We start from the raw sequence: 6,657 nt of genomic DNA, 5'->3' as shown, positions 1-6,657 counted from the left end.
GTGTGCCCTGAGTTAAATTGCTTTTCTCCTGGTACTGGAATTGGGGGAAGGGGTTACCTGGATGAAAATCAGATGATTCTTCATAGGAAAGGCGGTGGTAAGGAACAACAGGGAGGACCTGGTGAAGAACAGTCCCCTCCACTGAATTTGTGTGATTCTGAGCAACTTCTGAACAACATCTCTGTGCCTCTCCTATAAAAGAGGAATATAAACTATCTTATTGGTTGAGTAGTATGGAATAAATGAGTATGATATATCCCACGACCCATCATAAGCAGGACCTAAGCTTTAGTTTTACCTTTTTGTAAAAAAAAGATTTATTTTTATACAAGAACGGGGTACAGGCCAGATGCGTGGGAGGGTAAGAGGATTCACCGGAGACAGAGCGGGAACAGAACAGGCAGACAGACCGAAGTACACTGTTGAGGGGAGCAGCGGGCACGATAGGAGAGGTCTGCTGTGCCATGTGGGTTTCTCCCCTGCCAGCCGGGATCGAACCTGTGCTGCAGAGGCTGTGGACAGCTTCACAGTGCAGCACTCAACCGCCTGTGCCACCAGGGAGGCCCCTAGCTTTATCTTTTATTTAAAAGAAAATAGGTAAATGTTTAATATTAAAATTAATGACTATCAATAAATTAAATCTGACCAAGAGATATTCTGTTAAGAGCCCAGAAGAAATGAGCTTTATTCTTATAAAGGAATTTTGGGAAAACCACATGCATGGAACTGGTGAAATCTTGAAAAATTTGAATAGATGTGATGTCATTGAATTAGTCGTGTTTATTGAGTATTTATGATATGCCAGGCACTGTTTAGGCTCTGGGAATGGTTCTCTTTCAGTTTCCATTCTACTAAGGAGCACTGGCAATAAGCACTCACAGGGGAGGATATCCTGTGACTAGGTGGGATGGGGGAGGGGTGAAGATATGGTTGCAGAGGAGTGAGGATAAATTGAGACTTGGGAGGGGGCTTGAGAGTCTAGTGGGAGTGCAGAAGTGCAAGCTGGTGCATGGGGAGCCTCTCTGGCTGATTTAGACTCTTACCTTGAAGACAAGGGGTAACCATTGTAGGTTTTGTAAAAATGCTATAACATGACTGTATCCAAGTTTTTGGATGGGTGCAATGGGGGAATACAAAACCGTAATAACTAATATTTATTGAGCATCCACTGTTGGCTGAGCATGGATGGTTCTAAGTACTTTGCAACACTCTGAAACCATGAGTATTGTTAGCATCTTGGTTTATAGGTGAGGGAGCTGAGACACAGTGAGATTACTTTTCTCAAGATCACTCAGTTGATAAAGTTGGAAAAATCCCAGAGCCCTCCTCCTTAACAACTAGTCTATATCCTTTTCAATTATGCCTGCCTCCTACTTCTAGTCTGTAAGGAGTTAAGATTAGCACACAACACAGTCAGAACGCAGTTGCATAGCCTGTAATAAAGCACTGAATGTGGTGGACACATTTTACATAATTTCTTTCCTCAGATGGTGTTGGGAGGAAAAAATTATATTTCTTTATTCTATTTTTATCTTTTTCTAGCATAAAGAACGTAATAGTGACAACAGAAAAAAATTATCCAGTTTTACTTTCGTTGAATAAAATAAAATATTTTTCCACCTTTAACCTAAAACTCAAGCAAGTGGAATTCTTACTAGAATGAATTTCCTTTTCCTCCACTCTAGTCTTCCACTGACGGTATCCCCACTTCCCTCACTGAAGACCCATCTTTGCCACATGGACATGTGCTTTCATTTGTTTCAGTGTATTAGGCTCTGTTTTTTCAAAAAGCAATTTGGTTTCAAAGGTGTTGACACAAAGAACAGGAAAAGCAATTCTCTGCAGAGAAAAATTCAGTTTGTTTTTTCTGAAAATACAACCAACCCATTCACTCTTACCCTGGTAAGATGTCTCCCTAGGTGTGGAGAAATGTCTTGCTTTCCCTGTCATGTCATTGCACTTGGATTAAGTCAGCCAGGGTAATTATATTTTTCTTTCCTCTGGGCAGTTGCTGAAAGTGGGTGGGATGGAAGTGGTCATGACTACTCATTGACCTACATCAGTGACCTCTTCAGACTGCCAGGCAGGCATTTCCAGTCCTCCTCCTTCTTCTTCCTCCTGCCTTGGGGTTTTTGAATCAGAGACCTGTGCCTTTGCACACTGGCCACTACGAGCCATAGCACTCTCAGGAAAATGTGTGTTGAGTTGAACTGTGAGGTTTACTTAATGGGTGACCTTGTGGCCTAGAGAGATGGGGTGCCCAACCTTTTGTTACCTCCTGACTCACGGCTCATTTTTCACCCCTGCTGAGTGAAAGGTGACCTCCTTCCTCTACCCACTCAACCTAGATTGTGCAAAAGGGACGTGTGAAGCAGGACACCTCTCCTTAACCCATCTTCCTCTCCATACTGCCCTTTAAAGACTAGGGGTGTAGTGACTACTTCTTATTTCTTTAAAATATCAGTATGAGTCTGGTTAAAAAAAATCTCAAGTGAACCCCTAATTTTCCATAAACTGCTGAGCACAAGAAACCTCCAGTGGGAGCAGACAAGCTCTTGCCCTTCTTTTCAGTAACTTACAAACTGTGTGGTTTTTCAACTGTGCCTCTTCTACAATAAGGCAAAATGGTGTGTATTTTCAGGGCAAAGTGCTCTGTCTAGATGTAGAGATGACCCAGGATTGCATTTGGGTTCACTGTGTGGAAATTTCTATTAAGGGAAAAGCTTGTGGGAAATTTGGAGGTGACTATGAACCCTCTTGGTAACTGAGCAGGACAAAAAGCAGGATTTCTTACTGTTTTACAGGAAAGTGATGGATTTCCCAAGCTCAGCTGTGATGCAAACTTACTACGTACGGAGCATCCATCTGAACCATGTCACCACTAAAAGACTCAGGTAAGGGAACAAAAGTAACTGTGCTGCGGTTCATGCGTTGTCTCTCCTCATCCAGTTTTGTGTCTCCTGCCAGTGTTCATGAAGTAGCAACAGGGTAACTTACTAGTCTGTAAGTCTGTAACTTACTAGTCTGTAACTTACTAGTCTGTAAGTAAAATGAAACACCAGGCTTGATGACAATTCCTTCCTTATTTTTGTTTGCCAAGTAAGAAAGAATTGAGATTCTGTAACTTGTAACAAAAAAAGTCCAATAAATTGTCTCCCTGATCAACCGATATGAAACTTCTTATCTATACTGCACTCCCAAGTATGTGTGGTCTTATAGTAGATTGTTTCATTACAACAACTTCATTCAATTTATTGACATACAATAAATCTGTAATTTTTAAAATGTAAATTTGGTAAGTTTTGATCTATCTATATATGCACCAGTGAAATGTCACCACAATTAAATAATAAGTATAGGTTTTTTTTTTATTTTATCACATTTATTTTAGCATTTCATTATGGAAATATTAAAACATATACAATAGTAGAGAATGTTGTATAATACATATTTTGCTGTTTTGTTTCATTTCCGCCCCTTCTACTTTTTTTATTTGCTGAAATATCTTAAAGCAAATTCCACATAATTTACACAGAAGTGCTTAAGCATTATTCTTTAACAGTTAAAGACCTTTTCTGTAATATTACCACAATGGCATCATATCCAATGTAAAATAAAATCTCTGGTATTCATTTCCCCTAAATGCCTACCCAAAAGGTCTGTTTACAGTTTGATTTTCAAATCAAAATTCTAATACACCCATAGATTGCATTTGGTTATTATGTTCCTTAAGAAATCTACACTCACATGTTTGTTGCAGCACTATTCACAATAGCTGAGACATGGAAACAACTCAAAAGCTCCAAAACAGATGTTTAGATCAAGAAAATGTAGTATAGATACAGAATGGAATACTACTCAGTGATCAAAAAAGACAAACTCATGCAATTTGTTACAACATGGATGGAGCCAGAAGGGATTATGCTAAGTGAAATAAGTCAGAAGGGAAAAGATAAATATCAGATGGTTTCACTTACATGCAGAATATAGAGAAACCAACCAAAATGTCAAGAAAGAAAGAACTTGCAAGCTGACCACAGATCTGAGGCAAACAGCAGGGGGAGGGGAGGGCTGGGGGTAAAAACAGGAGAGAAAAGAGCACAAGGGACTGTGGTGATGGATGCCATGGTGGTGGGAGAACCATAGGGACTACACTGGAGTGGGGGGAGAAATCAAATATAAGCCTTTATGGGCTTACATGAGTAACTCTTGCTCCCTTATCAACGACAGCTTTAGCTTCATTTTGTTCCTTCTGCCTTTCAGATAAGCTTTATTAAAATACTCAATAACAAAAGTATCCTGCTTCCTGACAGCATCCAATAAAGAGTAAGGCCTGGTTTCCTTGAACTATGCCCCAATTCATTACCAAGCCCAAATCTTGAAAGTTACTTCTAATTCTTTCTTATCGAGACCTCCTCTACTCTTTTTGGTTTGTATTCACCTTTGTTGCAATGAGATAATAAACACAGCTTTGTTCTAATATGTATGTTTCTGGTAGACTTTGTTAGAGAACATTGATAGTGGGCTTAGTTTGTGCTAACCTTGTTCTTCCATTATCAAGTTTGTAGTGTAGATTTTTAAGAGGGGTACAACTTAATTCATCTAGATGTTTTAGGAATTAGTAAACTATTTGTAACCCTTGTGAAACTGGCAATTGTTGAAGTCTTTTTATAAACAGATGGTCATTGTTTTAGTTTGCTAGGGGTGTTATACAAAAGTACTACAAATAGAGGGACTAAAAAACAGTCCCACAGATGTTTCACAGTTCTGGAGGCTAGAAGTCCATGATCAAGGTAGCAGCAGGGTTGGTTATTTCTGAGGGCTATGAGAAAGAATCTATTCAGTGCTTCTGGTGCTTGTTGACAATCTGTTTTCCTTGACTTATAGACACAACACGCTTATTTCTGTCTTCATTTCACATTTCCTGTTTCTATATCTGTCTTCTTAGGACACCAGTCATATTGAATTAGAGCTCTTCTTTGAAGATCTTATATCCAAATAACATCATATTTTGAGTTATGACAGGGGATGAGGGGGATGAGGACTTCAACAGATAGATGATTTTTTTCAAGTATGTGGTTCAACTCATATTGTCATTCACAAATACTAGAGTCGTCATGGTATATTTCAATAGCCAACAATTTTAGAAGTGACAGTGGATAGTTCCTGACAATCTCACTATAACAAATTTATTTTCAAAGATAGCCTTCAGCCAATTTCTGTAACCATACAGACATGTATTTAATGAACATGTATTGTAATTCCAGACCTCAAAGTATACTACAAAGCTATAATAATCAAAACAGTATGGTATTGGAATTAAAACAGACACACACATCTATAGAAAGCCCAAACATAAATCCATATCTATATGAATAGTTAATCTACAACAAAGGAACCAATAATATACATTGGAGCAAGGAAAACCTCTTCAATTAACGGTATTGGGAAAACTGGACAGCTGCATGCACAAGAATGAAACTAGACCACTGTCTCACACCATATACAAAAACCAACTCAAAATGGATTAAAGAAACTAATTCCAAAGGGCACCTGCACCCCCATGTTTATAGCAGCACTATTTACAATAGCTAAGCTATGGAAGCAACCCAGATGCCCAAAAATAGATGACTGGATCAAGAAGACGTGGTACATATACACAATGGAATATTACTCAGCAATCAAAAAAGATAAACACATGCAGTTTGCAGCAACATTGATGGAGCTAGAAGGGATCATGCTCAGCGAAGTAAGTCAGAAAGAAAAAGAAAAATACCAGATGGTCTCACTTATAGCAGGACTTTAGAAAACCTAAATAAGAGGCCAGGAAAAAGACTAATCGATATAAAGTAAAAATCAAAATCAACAAGCAACTATAAACCAGAGACACACTATGGGGGGGGAGGGGCGGGAAAAGGAAGGACTAGAGTCAAAATAAGGGGGGGGGTGTGCAATTGTTTGGGGAATATAACCAAAATGAAAATGCATACATTGTGCAAAGATGAAAAAAGATGTAAGAATTATATAAAATAAAATATTTAAATTAAAAAAAAGCAAAAAAAAAATGGATAAAAGAACTGGATATAAAACCTGAAACTATAAAGTCCATAGAAGAAAACATAGGCAAAATACTCCTCAAGAAGGCTTCAGAGATGCCTTTGTGGGTCCATCTCTGCAATAAGGAAAACAAAAAACAATATAAAAAATTGGGACTAAATCAAACTAAAAAGCTTCTGCAGAGTGAAAGAAACTGTGACTAAAACAGATATCCTGCTGGATGGGAGAAAATATTTTCACACCACACATCTGCCAAGGAGCTGGTGCCTAAGAACTATAAAAATTAATACAACTCGGGCCTCCCCTGGTGGCGCAGCGGTTGAGCGCTGGGCTGCAAAGCTGCCCACAGCCTCTGCAGCACCGGTTCAATCCAGAGCCGCCAGCGAGGGTCCCACATGGCGCCCAGGCCTCTCCTGCCGCGCTCAGTGCTCCCCTCCCTCAGCAGTGTATTTCGTCAGTCTGCCTGTTGTGTTGCCCGCTCTGGCTCTGGTGAATTCTCTCACCCTCCCGCGCTTCTGACTGTACCCAGGGCTTGTGTAAATAAATAAATAAACAAATAAATAAAAATCTTAAAAAAATTAATACAACTCAACAAAAAGG

Source organism: Talpa occidentalis, unplaced genomic scaffold, assembly GCF_014898055.3.
Source record: "Talpa occidentalis isolate TD23 unplaced genomic scaffold, MPIMG_talOcc4v2.1 talOcc4.4, whole genome shotgun sequence".
NCBI lineage: Eukaryota > Metazoa > Chordata > Mammalia > Eulipotyphla > Talpidae > Talpa > Talpa occidentalis.
Note: the sequence above shows the minus strand (reverse complement) of the source record.